General features: G+C 37.9%; 1 protein-coding gene across 1 annotated transcript in view; it reads left to right on the top strand.

Moving 5' to 3' along the window:
* The window catches only part of LOC109625528 (uncharacterized), a 72410-nt gene that overhangs the window by 22964 nt on the left and 31101 nt on the right, over positions 1 to 18345 (top strand). The gene's annotated exons all lie outside the window — the stretch shown is intronic.

The following is an 18345-nucleotide window of genomic DNA, read 5'->3' as shown; positions in this document are numbered from 1 at the left end:
ATTTACGATATCCTTAAAACTTGATTGCTTAGAATTTGAGAATTATTCATAAGACTAAAGCATCATTTGTCATATAGTGAATGCTGTTTTGGTGGGAACAAATGGTTTTGTTGTAGTTTTTCAAATTAACTCCTTTTCATCCACTCTTTAAATGTGCCATTTGTATGCATATATGTCCATGCAAAGGCTGTAATTAAAGGGAATGTGGCTCGGGTGACAACTCACAATCAAGTTTTCTTCATAATGCATTGTGCCAGTACCAAGCTTGAGTACCAGCTCTGGATGCAAATGATTGAGAACACATACACGTATTGTATTACGCCGCAACTTTTCCTGAAACAAAGAGTACACTGTACTGACTTGACTGTAGCTCTGAGGTGTTAGATTTTACTTAGCGTTAAACCGTTGACCTCTATTTTTTTCTTCTTTCGACTGAACAATACACTTAAGGAATTATATTATCTCCCCTTGAGTTACGTTTCCTTGCTTCCGCCATGAGAGAGAAAGAGGCATCCTCGCCTTGTTACAAAGATTATTGTGCTCACTTCCTGAGGCAGTGTGACCATGCTTTGTGTGCGATGCCCAGATCATCTCTCAATTACACAAGGATCCTGAGGCAGAGGGTGGGGACCCAAGTGAAGGACCAGTTATGTCCACACAAATGCAGTGAACACACACGCACACACACACACACATACACACACATGGCGCTACAGCTCGGAGGCATGGCTTACCACAGCCACAGTCAAGAATGAGGCCTCTCAGGATAGATTTACACACAAATAAAACCAGTCTTATCTTGGCCCACATGTGAACGAGAACTGATTACACGGTCTACATTTCAATGCTCAGATTAAATGGAGTCAATTTCCTATGGCCTATTTTAACCAATTTCAACCTGCAAACACAATGAAACCAAATCTTATGTTACTGCACTGAGACCTCAACTAAGTTCAACTCTCCACTGAGAAACTATTAACAAACTGAGCTGCATCAGTTTTTAATGTTTCAACATTTGCATTATAGGTGATATTATACTCTTCATACTAAGAGCCAACATGAAATTTGTTTGATGACTTTTTACTTTCTAAAATAATGACTGCACTGGAAATGCATTTAGATGAGATCCATTTCTGTCCTAACACTAATTACCTTTATTTCAGACACTGCATAATATTTTGCCACTTTCCCTACATCATTATTACAACCTAATTATTCGGCACACACACATGCACTTCAAGTATTAACAGGTTGCAACTTGCAAGTATTTAAATTTAAATGTATGCATTTAACTGTCAGTTTAGAGAGAGCTAGTTTGGAGTTAAGCTGCAACAAAAGATTCATTTTTATTATCTATTAATTTGCTGATTATTTTCATTATTAATCAGTTTCAGTTCTTCAGATCCCCAGTTATGTCCAAACCACGACCCACAACATCTCCCAGTCAAATCTTCTTGGTCTGCATAGGCAAAATGTCATATTGCTAGAACCAGGTCATTTTTCATTTGTGCATTGATCATTCCCTTATTTGTTTCAGCCCCAGTAAAAGTGGAAAGCTGGCAAGATAATGGTTTTAAAAGTGACACTGTATCTTTTGCTCAACCGCTGTTACCACCATTGCAAGATGTGAGGTGATAGTAAATGCTAAATGCAAGTGTAACAGGAGCACAAGAGAATAGTCATGACAGTGAACTGATTCATTCCCATGCATATTTATGTTACGTTTGCTAATACAAGATAGCATCTATATATAAAGATGGTCGACATGACTGCTCCACCAAAGGGAAACCAAAGTGTCTTGATCGGCCCCTGGTGGCTGGCAGCAGTAAAGGTCATACAACCTGCCTCCTCCATGTAAGTGGAAGGGACATTTACCAAACTAAAAAGTCAAAATACATGTCAAATATATTTTTCTCAAAGATGGTCTCTCTCATTTTAGGCTGTTCTTATCACACTGTTGTATTTCCAAGGGATTTTGGTTTATTATTAGTTAAATGATGTTATAAAAAAGGGGTGAAACTATATGTTTGGCAAAACTGACTCAAGATTGGTTGTGTATATATATCGGCAGGATCTTAAAGGTCCAGGGTTTAAGATTCTGGTGAAAGGGATCTATTGGCAGTAATTAAATATAAAATAATCTTAGAAATGTTCTCAGTAGTGTGTTTACTCTAAATTGTACAAACTGTTGTTTCTTTACCCTAGAATGAGCCCTTTACATTTAAATACTTTATATTTCAGCAGGAGGGGGTCCTCTCCATGGAGGCCGCCATGTTTTTTACAGTAATCCAGACTGGACAAACTAAACACCTTTTGAGCTTTTACAACAACTGAAGTTCACCACAGGTTCTCTTTCATGTTTGGAAGGGAAGGGTGAGGTTGGGGGGTATTCAGCTACAACATGAAACTTCACCACTAAGTTCTACACACTGAACCTTTAATACTGCAGTTTTATCACCAAATCACTACTGCTCAGAATCTGGCTCCAATTTGCACAAGATGGCAGTGTAAATATCTAGATATTTTGGATTCATATGTTGAAAGACATGGAGACACGTCATCCATCTTTATAAACAGACTATGGTCACAGAGACCAAATAAGGGTTTGGCAACTTAACCCAGTGTTGTAAATAAACTGTTTTTAGCATTTTTATAATTTTATTGATCACTCAAAAGCCAAATCCCATTTGCCCATCCATTCACACATTTACAAAGCACTACAGTGCTTTTTTTCCATTACACACCACTCATTCAACCATCAGAGGCAATTTGGGGTTTAGTGTCTTGCCCAGGGATACTTTGAAATGTGGACTGGAGGAACTGGGGATAGAACCAGCAATCATCTAGTTAGTGGCTGAACATCTGTACATCCTGGACCACAGCAGCCCACAATTGTAGGAGGAAGAATTGTCTTTTTCCCCTTAAGTTAAAATGTCTGAGATAGTTTAACAACTGTCAGATTTCTAGAAAGATCATGTTGAATGTTAAAGCATTAGCATAACTCTTATTATGTTGTGTGCTGCTGTGTTAACAGTGAAGATAGAGGATGACAGCAGTATGTGGTCGAGGCCTGCGACTGGATGAAGTCTGGGTATTGTAGTTTTTGTAAAGAACTGTGTGAATACCACTTAAAGCTCATGACATGACAAATTAGATTGAGTCTTTAAAACTATCATGATTATTACACAGGAACATGTTATTATACCACTAACATAAGATTGCCACTTCAAATAAGCCGTGGTATGTTTGTTTGGAAGAGTTCAATATGTTTTTGTCTCCTAAGGTAAAAGTCATTGTTTCTCTACTGTACACAACTCAGCCACTTCACAAGGTTAGTCTGATTGTTAGAACGTTAATGAAAGAACCTTCAGAGATGGAGAGTGTTGCATTGCTTCATGGCTGTCAAACTATAAATGAGGGACTATCTGTCTTTTTGTCTGTCCTTTGATTTAATCGACAACCGTCAAAATCTGATCGACTTTGAGCTTCAAACAAGGTTATTCTGAGGACTGAACAAAGAAAGAGCAAACTGCAAATAATTAAATAATTGGGTTTAATTACTGTAAATCGCTTATTTTTTAAAATTTGTATTATTTAAGTGATCCCATTACAAACTATTTTATGTTTTTAAATCAAACCCTACCCTTGTCTTTCTAAACTGTGTTAGTGTGTGTGTGTGTGTGTGTGTGTGTGTGTGTGTGTGTAGGGGACGCATGGTTGCTCGCACATGTGTGGGTGTGTTTTTAAAATCCCACACAGCCATATTGCGATGCCTCAGCAAAGCTCTTGATTAGTTGTGGTTTTATGTTTGGATGGTCCATTTAATTAGGTTATGTACGAGATAAAGGCCGGCTAAAAGTAATCACAAGGATTATTTACTCTTGTTAATTGAGGTTCCATCTTAACTCCACAACTAAAGGTTAATGTTCTCTTGGTATATTATTTACTGTCCTCACTCCAGAGGCTTGCCCACACACACACACACACACACACACACACAGTGGATTAAGGAAAGTAGACTCCACAGGTACGGTAGGAGATGGGAAGTGATTTGTAGCAGGATATTGACAGTTAGTGATCTTCAGATATTTAGCGGCCTTGCTGTAAGCCTTCAGAAATACTGTACAACCTTCATTTCAATAATCTTACTTACTGGCTCAGGTGTGGTGCTCAAGTTTCCTGGAGCTTTAGGTGGGTATAGCCCATCGTCACTCCTGATCTCTCCTTTAACCAACCACAGATAATTCTCCATGCACATGTAAATCTTAGAGCGAGCTTTAAAGTGAATGGAAAGATAGATTTGAAGTGACATTGTGTGATTAATTCTGCCGCTCTCCAAATGACCCTTAGTTCTGTCTTCATAGGAAAGCTGTTTTAATAGTCTTTCAATAGTGATTAAAATTACAGAAATGTGAACCTGTAGGTTAATAAAAATGGTAATTTAACTAGTATCTGATTCAATTGACTCTGAAGAAGTACTTAAACGTGTTTGCACTCTGGAAAATCTACATGGCTCAGCGGCAAAGAAATTGGAATATCCAGCTGTCAAGATAATAAATTTGACTATTTCATCACTATAATCTTCATACAATCTCCCTTTGTGCTTTTCTCCACTGCTCACGGCTAATGTCATAAATCACCTCTATATCTGGAATTGTTTCATGTGTCTTAAAGTAATTGTAACAAACTCAACAGAACTCAGAGTGTGTCGATCCACCAGAGTTCTTAACCTTTGTAGATTTAAGATTTGGAAAGTTCAACTCAACCTTCCACCTACATCAAACTTCTGCCATGTTTCCATAAGCAGTTAGTCTGAGCGTGGTGGGGAGCAACATATGGTGAAATAAATTGTTTACAGTCTGACTAGATGATTCATTTTAATGCCGCCTGTTTAGCATTCACAAGCAAACAATCAATAAATGGTTTATCACGGCTATAAAGTTAGAGCAAGTTTAAATCAAAGCGACTATCATTAGGCTGTGTTCTCATGTCGAAATAAAGTGCGTGTAAAATTTGATAAGAGCTATAATTTTCAGTTTAATATCTTTATATAGTCTTTTTTATTCATTCCTCAAGTTAAATATAGTTTATTGTAAAATATGTATTCTGTCATTTTTATACAGCAGATATTGTTTTGTTTTAGTGTTTACATTTTTTAAAAATTCAATGGGGTCTTTGTTCATATTTTTAAAACTCCTCCTTGTGATTGCTCAGAAATGTTCAGTGGAATCTTGACACTCATTGTTAAAAAGTCACAGACGAACCTATAATCATTCTAAATCAAAGCTTTCAGGAGTGTAATTTCTCTTTTATTTTCATTTCTTATTTATATGATGCCAAAAATATGCTCCCAGGGCTATCATTTTTCTGAGGCTGCTTGTTAAACCGCAGCGTAAAGTGGATTTATCTTCTTGACCCATGACACAAAGACAATGCGCAGCAGAATAGTGGTGTCCTACTGGGAGGACAGTGGGCAGACACACCCAGCCGTCCTCGGGCCTCCTTCTGAAGACAGAGTCATGTTACAGGTGGAGACCCATTACTCTTGTCTGTATCAACTCTCACTGCCTTTCTAAAAAGCCAGTGCATGTGTGTCAGTTGCAGAGATTACTGTATGTCAGTGTTATATCTCTGGCTTGTTTTGACCATCCTGGTCTTCAGGTTTCCGACAGTACACGACACTATATATCCGCAGTGGCAGTGGCATGTAGCTTGTCCCCCTCTCTCTCTCTAAATACCAACACAGTATCAGCCTATGCGTGGAGACTTTAGTAATAAAATGGTGTTGCAGAACTCTTCACTTTTTAGGAGCCATTTGCCCCAGGGCAAGGGCTAATGGTTTACTCACTCCCCGACAGGCCCTGAGGCTCCAGGTAGTCTCACATTGTCAAGCTGCTCTCATTAACTCCCATAACTCCTGGAGAGATAAGCGTCAGACAGTCACATACTGGAGGCTTTACAAGTGGAAGTGCAATACACTGACAAACACGTTTACAGGCTAAAATACACTCTCAAATGTTTTCCATCATATAAATAATTATATATACTGTATATGTGTGTGTGTGTGTTAGATCAGAGACAAATGTTACACAGATTAATTGCTATTCAAACAGCCATTTTGCAGTGTTTTATTGATATGTACATTATACAGTTATTGAGCATGACTTATACACATGCTTTAGATCTGTGTTTTATATTAGTAGTGAGAGAACACTATAAAAAGAATGTAGATTTTTATAAATATATAATTGATTTACTATTATTAATGTTGTAGTTGGTATATATAAGTATGACACAATATTTTATTTATTGACCATATGTTTATGTGTAAAATCTTCAAATTAACTCGCAACTATATAGTAGGATGAATGTTGTGCATAAATTGGAAATGTTCAAGTAATCACATTAGCTATGTTTACATTAAAATGCTGTGCAAACAGTCAGTGACTTATTCCATTTCCATTTGACAATTAAGTATTAATAGTTGTAATCAATACCTGTATATGAAAGATATTGAAGAGGACCTGACATGAATATGTCTGACCTGAAGTCACTGAAGAGTGACTTCTAAACCAACATTTGTTCATAAGACACAGTCTCAGATAGACTTTGTTAATCTACTCATCTATTAAAAAACCCTACAGCTGACTCACATTAAAACCTTATGTTCTGATCCGTAGAACCGGTGAGAGCAGACATCGGTGCTGAGGTTGGAATAATGGGTGACCTCAGTATTTCTAACTCTGGCTTTGAAACACGAATGTTCTCTTTCGTTGTTAGTTTTAATTATTTTTTTTAAATTAAATTTTCCAAATGGTAGTTGTTTTAAAGAATTAAGTTTTTTTTTTTTTTTTTACGGTTTAAATTAAAAACTTGATTAGTCCCACAGAAAACGTTATTAACAAATTACCAGGCTCAGGCTATATCCTTCTAACTGATGTGTGATACTCATTGAAAGGGGGTCACGCCTCCATCTCACAGGTAATGTGAATGTTACAAGGTCTGGTCACCATTTCTGTCCTCTGTGTTTATCCTATATATAAATATGTGTTTGTACATATATATATTTGTATTTATTATATTTTCATTATTACGGTGCATAATCTCTACTGAAAGGTGCTACGAATGTAAATAAGAATAATTTAAAAAGAGGTTAAATGTATTAATTTGCCTGCATTCAAATTTGAAAATTATGAGGGCTGGCAATAAATTAATGTTAGAAACTGCAGCACCAGCATTTACATCATATTACTTCTATCTGTACTTGAGGTGTTAAGCACATCCATTCACTCACTGATCATGCAGCATCATTTGCAGTCAAATAATTAGATTCACATCACAACAGAGGGAAGTTGTATAAATAATTATTTTGTTCTCTGACTGTATTGATGCCTTAAAATGTAATTCCCATTTCTGAGTCATCAACTCTGACTTTTATTCAAGATAATAGCCAAGATTAAGTACTGACAAGAATCAGCACTCTTGCAATATCCATTAAAAACTCTCAGAACCAGGATATTAATCCAATCACTAATTTTTAAATTGTCAGTGTCGACTTAGAAAACACCGAAAATAATCTTGCTGTAATAATGCAGCTGCTTAAATGAAGACCTCCAATCTCTCCATCAGGCTCTAACAGATGTGTTTTCACAACAGTACACCCTCCCTGTCAACTAGTCTGCAGGATTTTTGTCTGGAAATATCACATGTGTAAAAACAGCATTTGAAAAAAAGTTAAAATTCTGCAGCCATGCAACACATTTTTCTCTCTTCTCTTCTTCCCTTTGCCCTGTACTTGTGCTTGTTGAGGTTGAAAAGATTAGGGGAAAATAGTGCATCATAAACTGGCTGCAGGCCTCGGGGCAACAGTGTCTGCTCTAAAGCTGGATAATCTCGTATCAGTGTGGCATGTTCATTTAGCTTAAAAGATAGGACCGTTTTAGAAGCACCTCCTTAGGTTATTATGAAGCTTTTCATTCTCAAGATGATAAACTCATTCTGGCACCTGTGTAATTTACTAATGACATATGATTTTAGCCTGTTCTGACTGTGAGCCGGTGAGGAATCACAGTGCACTGCAGAGCCTCTGCAGATACGCCAGCCGCTGACACCGAGGCAGAACCTGCTCGGGTTGTGTTGTAACTTCTTTAATTAGGTGTGTTTACTCAGTTTTTTTTATTTGCAGAGATCATGGAAGAGCCTGGGGAAAGGTGGATTTAATTAAGGGACACTGATGAAAGCACACAGCTCTCACAATCTCCAAAGTGTTTCCTCTGATGTTGCTGCAAAATATCCTGATGACAGGTGGTGCTGGGGAGGAGTTGACACGGCTGTGAAATAGAATGATTTGGATTCATTCTCACCATGTGTAGGTGGGAAAGTGTTACAGGTCTTCTGTTATATATCACCGAACCCCATTGGACTGCTAAATATTTTCCACTCAACACACAATCTGAGAGTCAGGAGAGTCAGATTTTTAGGAGTGGAAACATTAAAAAATGTGATTGCACATAAAGGAATCGTGATGGTGGCTGAGATAGTGGAAATGTATGAGCAGCTTTGCAATTAGCAAGTGCAGCCCTGCCACATTGTCAAATGCCCTCACGCTCTGTCTCTGCGATAATTGTCACAGCCCCTCTCTTTTATTACAATCTGTCATAGAGTCGACCATATTCATTATGAATTCTTATCTGCTTGTGCTTTAACATTTACCAGATGGCACGTCGGTATCAAAAGCTAATAATGATGTAGTAAGGAAATTAAGACTTTATCAAAAGCTACTTAATGCCAGAAAAAAGGAAAATCAAAATGCACTGATGCATCAATTGATCCTTGATGATCCCATCTGTGCCCATGTAAAAGGTAAATCATCCAATCTTATAGTCAACGAATATGCAAATGACTGTAAGAGTAAAGCTGAAATGAGATTAGGTTTAGTTAAACTAATCTCCTTTGGTCAAAATTTAAGTACAACATGAAAGAAATCCCATTTTACACACAGATTTAATCTGGTTTTCTAGTCTACACAGAATCCACTGGTAGGAAACGAAACTTAATGTGTAGAGTAAAATACAGGGAGCTGTAAACCTATGAGAACTCTTCTATATACACCTTACCGATTCCCAATAAAGGGATTTACCTTTGCCACAAGCTGCAGGTGCACTTGTCTAATTTATACATGCTCAGAATATCTCACACTTCTCATAATAGAGCAAAAAAACAAAAGGCTTGATATTATTCGTGTGATTTTAAAGGCAGGCATGGACTGTTATCGTAGTGGCAGCTGATCGTGATCATGGTGGTGGATCGTGATGGTGGTTTGGGGTTATTGCTGGATCGTGATTGTGGTGGTGGATTGTGATCGTGGATCCTGATAGTAGTGTTGGATCATGATGGTGGATTGTGGTGCCAGCTGATCGTGGACTATGATTACAACAAGACCCCTTGATATACAATATGTCTACTCACTACCATTACTGGCAATAACTCCATTTCAATCGTCATTGATGCTCGCTACATTTCTATCAGACATTTTCTTCTGTATACATACTTTAAACATTGACTCACCTCTCTATTATGTTGAAAAACTGATTCTTCTAATCAGTGTTGTAAATATTGTAATTGTGTTGATGTGATCAGCTACACAGCATCTATTGCACTTCTGTCCTTCCTGGGAGAGGGATCACTCACATGTAGCTCTCTCTGAGGTTTCTATGTTTTTCCCCTGTTAATAGTTTGTTTTTTGGTAGTTTTCCCTTACTGTTCTTGAGGGTTAAGGGCAGAGGATGTGGCACCTCGTTAAGCCCATGAAACAAATTTTGATTTGTGAAAAGGGCTATACAAATAAAATTTGATTGATTGAGTGATATAGTGTATAAACTGATTTAATTCGATTTTAAATGCAACTAGAATGACACTCAGTAGAGTGTATACCTCTGCCAAGGCCCTTCAGGCCCTAAATTCACAAGATCCACATTTCTATTTGGATCTGCACCAAATACCCTCATAAATATAAGTCCCCTAGACATGCCTGAAATTTTCATCCAGATAACAAATTAATATTCTCCGGGAAAAATCTTGTTGTGTTAAAGATGTTAAAGAAAGTTTAAAAAAGAAAGCCTAAATCTGTCCCCTGATCCAGATCTGCACCAACATCTAAATGTTTGGGACATATTTAGCAGATATACATTGAAACTGTGGTGAAAGATAATTTTAACAATCTATTTTGAAGTGGACCGTGCGGGGCAAGACCCCAACTCTCTCTAAGAGACACATGGCTCACGCAGGCAGTGTGGCCACTCTAACCTGATAACATGGGTGCAGAAATGAAAAGGAAGACGTTCGCGGTGCTCTCGCATCCAGTGTGGCCCGGGTATAAGCAGCTGGAAGGATTTATAAGCAATAGGAAACATCAGTTAAGAAAGTGTGGAGGATCATCCATTGTTACTAACTATACGAAAAATAGAAGAAAAGAAAAATGTAGGTGTATGTCATAAATCTGTTCTACTGAAGAAATTGAAGTAAACTGGTAATATGGATGAGGTTTTCAGCTTGTATCAATAGCAAATATATAAAGCAAATTATAAGCAGCAAATCAACATGGGAGCAGACGAGGAAACAGTGAGATTTTATGTTAATATATGATGAAATAAAGTAGTAAAATTTTGAAATAATGTCCTCTCTTATACAAGCCTGTTTTGAGGCTGTCATACTTAGTGATACTATCATTAATCTTATCTAAAATACAAGTAAAGCCTGTTGTTTATATGTCTTTCCTCTTGAAAAGTAGGCCCAGAACACAGGGAGAATTTCAGCAATGCACAATAAATAGCAGAGAAAATGAGGCTCATGGGAACAGGAGCTATGGTCCTAGATTTTCCTCCCTTAGTGGCATCTTGAATAGTTCAGGAGTTATGTGCAAAAGTTGTGGAAGATAATGTCTGGTGACATAGACTTGTCACATTTTTCATCCACTACTATCCAGTCGCATTGCATTCTGATCACACCTCCTCCGGCAGATAACTATTTCCTCAGGATTAATGTCCCAATTTCTGCATCCTCCAACACATCACAGTTAATGACCTTGATTTAAATCACAAGAAGGTATGTAGGAACTCATATTACTTCCAAACAAGAAAATAGATCAGCCTTTAGGTGTTGTTTTTGTCTGGCCCTGTGCTTTGCAACTTTTGCCCTGCAGCTATCTGTGAGATAGGCAATCGCCTCTACTACAGCTTTGATTGATTCAGTGCTGGTTTACCTAGCTGGGACACCTCTCTTATGCATACGCTTTTTGTTATTTACGTTTTTTTTTTTTTTTACTTTCAAAGTCAAATACTTTTTTGCATTTGCTGTTTGATTGCAGACGCTGGAAACCGTTTGACACAGTGAAATGTCATGTAGGTTATATGGCTTTACAAAAGTGAGAGGTATGATAAGCTCAGAGGATAAATTAGTGCTACTTTAAAGCTTGTCACATGTTTTTAAACATTTCCAAAAATTCCCAGCATCCAGGCTAAGCTGATGACAACATCACAACAATGACAAGAGTCAAGGCAACATGCTTAAAGGCCTATAAATGATTCCAGGCTCAGAGGGGGGTGAATCCTGAAATGTGACATTCACTTTGCATACACACCACCCACTCAAAAAGTACCAACACACACTCGCTCTCCCTCTTTCTCTCTCTTTTGCTTCACAGCCACAGATTTCCATTGGATGGCTCTCTGTAGTTATTCTAAGTCTAACTGACACCCTGTGCTTAAAATAGTATCATTAACACAGCTCTAAACAACTCCGTTAGAAACACAAGTTGTGGCAACGACACTGTGCTGATTGGTCTCTAATTTGTACTGTAGGTAGCCATTTACAGCAAGGTAAGAAGATAATTTATTAAATCTCCAAAACACATTTGTTTAAGAGGTTAAATGCTAAAATGTTAATTCGATTTAACTTGGGGAAAAACCTATAGTACAATTGCAAATATACAGTATTAGTGATTTTCTCCATTATATTCCCACAGTAAATACTCATAGGCGATGTTATAGAATCAGTTATGGAGGGGGTGCATTCACAAATGAAGTCCCACCCCATCTCTCTGTCTCTGAGCGTTTGACTCAAAATTAGCATCACATCACGTCTCATCCTCATTCTTCACCCAGATTTACAGTCATTAATCCTGAGGTCAAGTTGCCATGACCAGTCACAGATATTGTTTGTTTAGATTTTGTTTAAGCGGATCACAGTCGTAGTCTCTTGTGAATGAGAAAGTTGTTTGTGTGCGTCTATAAACTGTAGTCGGTTTGACAGGTGGGACACTTTTCTTGTGAGCTGTGCTCATTTGAGCAGTGACAGGCAGCTTGGTTTTAACTTGTAACAGCTGCCACTCTCCCATACAGTTGAGCAGATTCACCCTGTTTTTCTGGGGGGGGGGGGGGGGGGGGGGCACAAACTGGTGGCATTGGAAACAGAATATGTCATCTTCCTGCTTGCGACACTCACTGTGCGAAACTCCATGTAATGTTTTTCAGATTAAGATTAAGATTCCTATTTATTGTCCCAGACACAGCATGCAACATGCAAACATGGGGAAGTTTATTTATTTGTATTTGTATTTAAACCATCCGTGTGAACAGAGCACACACGGAACACACGGAACACAATCCGCACAGTGACCACATACGGAACAGTGGGCAGCCATGAAGCAGCAATTGGGGGGTTCGGTGCCTTGCTCAAGGGCACATCGGCAGTGCCCAGGGGGTGAACTAGCACCTCTCCAACTTCCGTCCATGCTGGACTTGAACCGGCCACCCTCCGGTTCCCAAGCCAAGTCGCTATGGACTGCCTCCCCTTTTATATATATATATATATATATATATATATAGCCTCTTAACAGTTAAAAGCTCATGTCTGTTTCCAAAAATAAGTTTTAGGTGCAGCAAGAATGGCTGTGCTGGGTTGCTATCCTTACTCTGCAAGTCAGAAGGGCAACAGGAGGCTTCACCTCTGTTGGCTGGTTTGAAGTGATTAGAGATTCCATCTCAACTTCTCAATCATTGCTGACCAACTTGACTGTAGTAGGCTACAGTTAGCATACAAGAGTTTGCCTGGATTATCATATATCCTAATTAAAAATAAATAAATGATATTTGTGTATTTCCCAAAGAATCAAAGTTTCCCCTAGCCTTTTTAAAGCATGATGTCATTTCCAAGATTCAGTGACTTCAACTCTATAATAAATTCCAATGGAATCATTGCAATCAATGGAGTCACTCACAGGGGCAAAGTAAATCAACCATGCGTTAAGAAGTGGTCTCTGTCAGCATATTGACTGTTCCAATTGGGTGTAAGCAGTTATGAAACATATTGATGGCATATGTCTCTGGAATAAACCAAGTCTTGTCCCATTTGCAACTGACCTAACTGGCTAGCACTAGCAGTTAGCTTTCAAGCCTCAGTTGTTTGCCAAGCCCTGTAAGTATTCACTACAACACCAAGCTTGTAGCATGACATTTGTTTCAAGGACATGTGTATGAACTTTGCTGTGCCATTACTGTACATACATCTGCCATTTTCCTTCAGAAATATTGCCTGAAACTTGTCGATGAACGCAGATGGGCAAATCTCAGATATCTGGTTTCTGACTGACAGGTTGAGACTAAATGGGCCTAGAACCCAGCTTTCCAACACATAACTACATGTGCACGTGTGTAATTTGCACACAGTGCACAGGCTTGGGAGGTCGGCTTTGCTGAGTTAATACGCCCCCTTAGTGGAAAGTGTATTGCGTTTATCACACTGTCAGCAACGTAACACACTTTATATACGCACACTGATGTCACACTGAGAGTGACATTTTTTGAGTTGTTAATGAACTCGTCATACTGCTGCTGTTAAACTACACATATAGATCATATAGGTGAAATGAGTTTCCATGGAGTCGGGATGTTGCTCACTTGATGAAATAAAAGCATTTTTCTTTAAGTGTAGAGCATGTTGTGTTCTCTGAGGAGGGAATAAAACCTTTTTAGTGTGTAAGGTTTTGAACTGAAATGGTCCAAACTGCAACAGGTTGCAGTGCCGCATGTGTGACGAGTCGGAACACATGGTTTAACAAACATGAGTCACATGTTGTGTAGAATCACTTTGACCTCCAAATGTGATGTTACTGTATCATAATGTTGTCTATAGGATGTCAAGTATTACATCAAATCAGTCATGGGTCATTTCAATAGACAATCTGTTTGTGTGAAATGATTCTTGATAGTGGGCATCTTTGCTGTAGTTCATCAGATGCACAGATATATGGCTGTTTTATTTTTTGCTAAGCTCTCATAGCTGTAAACAAACACATCTGGATTTGATCACATAAGGCCTGGGGAGTCTGACTAATCACCAGAGTAACTCAAGTAAACTATTGCAGATGTTAGGTAATTGCAGAGACAGGCTCTCCAAATAACTTCATTTAGATCTGCAGAAGTTACTCTGCCAGTACGAGGGGTGATAGGCGAGTTGATAGGTGACTGACCTCTCTCATTTCCTTCTGCTCAGTGCGATGTTAGCAACCTCAGGCCGTGAAGGGAAATGCTACTACAGAACACAAATGCATGTTTAAAGTTGTGCGTCTGTGCTCTAATTTAATTTAACACACTTTAGAACTGGGTCTTGGTTGTAAGGTGAAGAATATGTACTGACATACATGGGGGAGATTTTGAAAGACCAGCTGGCACAGGCAACAGTAGATATATATATAATTTGAAATGCAAGCTGTAAAGTATCCTCATTAATTGTGTAAAATAGGTTTCTCTCCAAAGAAGTGACAGGAATAGTGTAATGCTGGGCTTCATGGGTAGATGTGCTGGCTAATTGGCTCTTTAAAAGAAGGTTAAGGCATTTTAAAGGCCTCAAATTGGTCTTTTCTCCTTCAGAGCAAGTTTGGAGTGCCAGAAATAATTAGGGCGGTGCTGATTGTTATGGAGTCCATATCACACTAAGGCGAAACAGACAGCAGGGAGGATGCCAAAGGAAGCTTTATGAGTCTCATTTGAGGTAAGCTGAACTGACGCTCATTATAAACTGTATGTGTCGTTTGCGAGATAGTCAACAATACAGATTACATAACTATGTGGTGTTTTTAAAACAACCATTTGCATTTTGTATGTCATTATTAGTGGAATTAAATTCCTCTATTGTACACTGTTATTTTATGCGTGATGTCTTAAGTCATAGTGAGACTTAAAAACAGACTGAAGAGAGACGTTGGTGTTTGCTGACATGTATAAAACTGCAGGGGATTTTCCAACAAGCTTAGAAAACATATTAACACTTTATAAAGTTGTGTCTAACATATTTGCAAATTGTTTCTTTACATCGAACAGACACATTAGCGTGTTTGGACTGAGGTGTCTGGCTACACAGAAACTGCAAACCATTAAGTTGCTTTCAGACATGCACTGAACTCCGGGTCATCTCCTGAAATATTCCGCTGGGGCTTGTATGTGAGAACATTAATGTCAGTTGCAGGAGAAAATCTCCATATATGTTTCTCCTGTTAGCCCCCTTGTAAAGGCTGTGTAATGTGAGAATACTGCAGGATATTGTTCAGAAGATTCACAGCGAGTGAGTGGGTGTGTTGGTGACGCTTCTAACACCTGACAGATGCAAAAATGAAAAATAAAATCCACCCCTCAACTGAACGCTTCAGAGATTTTCCTGTTGTGAACTTGTCTGATGGAGACTCTTCTAATGCATGTGAAAGGGAAACGCCATTGTATGGAAATTTTTCAGAATTCATGTGTGAATTTTTTAGTTTTTAGTTTTTAGTTTTTAGTTTCCACCAATTCCTGAGAGAAGGGTTAGTTTTTTTAGTATTTAAACGCTCCTCACAGCTCTTCCAACTACCTTTGACTATCATGTTTTGTCGTGCTAGACAGGTCACACACACACGGTGTTGTCATGGTGAGAGTGAACACTCACAAAAAATGCCTAAAATGTTGACAATGTATTTTTAATTACAGTTCCATGTTATTACATAATTTCACTGTTAAGGGTCACATGTAATTAAGTGTTTTCTATCATGTTGTGTTAATTTGAATGAATCAAATAATTTGAGAGTGATTTAATTAAACTCAAGGTAAACTCATACATAAATACATACATTGAACACACTATTTATCTCATCAAATCACTCTCAAGTGATCTGATTTATTCACACCCAACATGATAGAAAACATGTCATTAAATGTGACACTTAACATTGAACTCATGTAAAACATTAATAATAATGATAAACGTTAGTTGTAAGGCACCTTTCGTACAAAAAATGTAACTCAAAGTGCTTTACATAAAATATAGGTAGAAAATAAAAAACATTTTTTAACGTTTAATGTTATTCAAACAAGAAGAGAACAGATTTTAAGAAGAAAAAAAAGGAATAAAAATAATGAATTATTTGAATTTAAAAAATGCATAAAAATACACCACTTTGAGAGTAATTTACAAAAGCTACATCTTTCTCTTGGCTGTTGTTGGGAACCTGATGCAGATTACATATAGTTAGAAGAGTCATTGTTCACATAAAATATTAATTTAAACTAACGATATCAAATATGGAGATACATTCGTTGATGTACAGCACCACAAAACACCCTTATGGTCAGCTGGTCAGGTAAATGGTTGGGATCACACAGCATTACACATTATTATGCAATAGATTGATAATATACATTTACGCTGTAGATTTGGCAGCATTAAAGGTTGGATTTAGTTCAAACTTTAAAATCACCGCAAAGACTTAAATGTAAAAGTTAAATTTGGAAGTGATTGAGCTAATCTGAATTGATACTTCTGTTGCTGTCTCCACAAAAATCACCCATGATTTCCTCACAAATTTTAACCAAAATCGTTGGCAATGATGAAGATGTGACATTAATCGTCAAATACCCCTCTGAGCCCTCACAGCTCTATTGCAGCTGTTTGGGGACATCCACATTGTGAGGCTCCGTAGCGCTGACATGGAAACATGGCGAGCAGTCAGATGTCCTAGTAGCCTCATTCTCCCTGCTAGCAGAGCATGTCCCAACTGTTGTCAATTTATCAATGTATTGTGCACTAGTGGGCACAGTTTGAGCCACCATTAGGACAGGTGCCTCCATCCATCATGGCCAAGTCACTTACTCCACCTTGTCAGGGGAAACTAAATGGAGCTTTGGAGGAAATGTAAACAACTCTCAGTGGACAATCAGAGGAGCCATCTCAACACTTCAACTGGAGAAGTGAGTACAGAGAGTTCCGTCTGCCATTAACATCCAGAGGCCTCCTGTGCTCATGCTCATTTTTGCCCACATATGTCCATTACTTGTACTGATATGCAAAGTATATTGTTGACACTGTGGATTAACAAATCTTTATTAATGGTTTGACATGAAAAAAAATAGGATTTTTATTTTGTTTTTATTTTTTGTAATCCAGACACTTCTAAATTATGGATTGAGGAGAAGGGGAAAATCAATAGAAAAAATGTCTTATTTTCCAAGATGCTTACAGTTGCATTTATGTTTAATAGCGTGAATTAATAATACAACCATAAAAAATATATATTTTATGCATGTATTCACTGTACAAGGAATCAAATTCATGTGTGAGCATTTGTTGTGTTGAAGCTTGTTTAGGGGAGTTTCGACTTGACATTTATATTCATATGAGGCGTGCTCTTATACGCCCTCGGCTGATCTTCATTCATTTTCGTTAAACTGCTGTACTTTACAGCCAGAGGTGAAGCGGACTGGGTTTTAATTAAAAGACAAAGAGAAATTAGAAGTTGTGGCAGGGGTTGCACAAAGCTGTTAATCAATCCTGAACAATCAGCCACAGAGACAATGGCATAGCCACCACAGACAGAATAAAGTGAACAGTGAATAGAGAGCAGTGAATAGAGACTCTCTGCTGTCTGAATCAACATTTGCAGCCATGATGAAACATTAAATCTGCTGAATTAGCTTTATTTTGTAGGTTACACTGCACCCTCATATCACTCATATTAAATATTGCTATTCAACACACATTTATACAAATGAGAAATACTGAAACATGGTAAACACGTTGACACAGATTCAAGTAATGAAATGAATGATTGGCTGCTTCAGTTTCAGGGTCCTGATATAGTGCATGCTCAATGTCAATGGACAGGGGACAGATTACAGAACTATCGTTAATGTTAACATGACACGTCAGAATTTGTCCTATAGGGCTGTTGTAAAAGGTTAAATGTTGCAGTGACTTGTTATGAGGTCAGAGGACAATCCCAGAAATATATATTTTTGAGATCAAACTCCATGAAAAGACAAA

This window comes from Paralichthys olivaceus, chromosome 3 (assembly GCF_024713975.1).
Source record: "Paralichthys olivaceus isolate ysfri-2021 chromosome 3, ASM2471397v2, whole genome shotgun sequence".
Classification (NCBI taxonomy): Eukaryota; Metazoa; Chordata; class Actinopteri; order Pleuronectiformes; family Paralichthyidae; genus Paralichthys; species Paralichthys olivaceus.
Note: the sequence above shows the minus strand (reverse complement) of the source record. Positions and strands in the feature narration are given on the sequence as shown.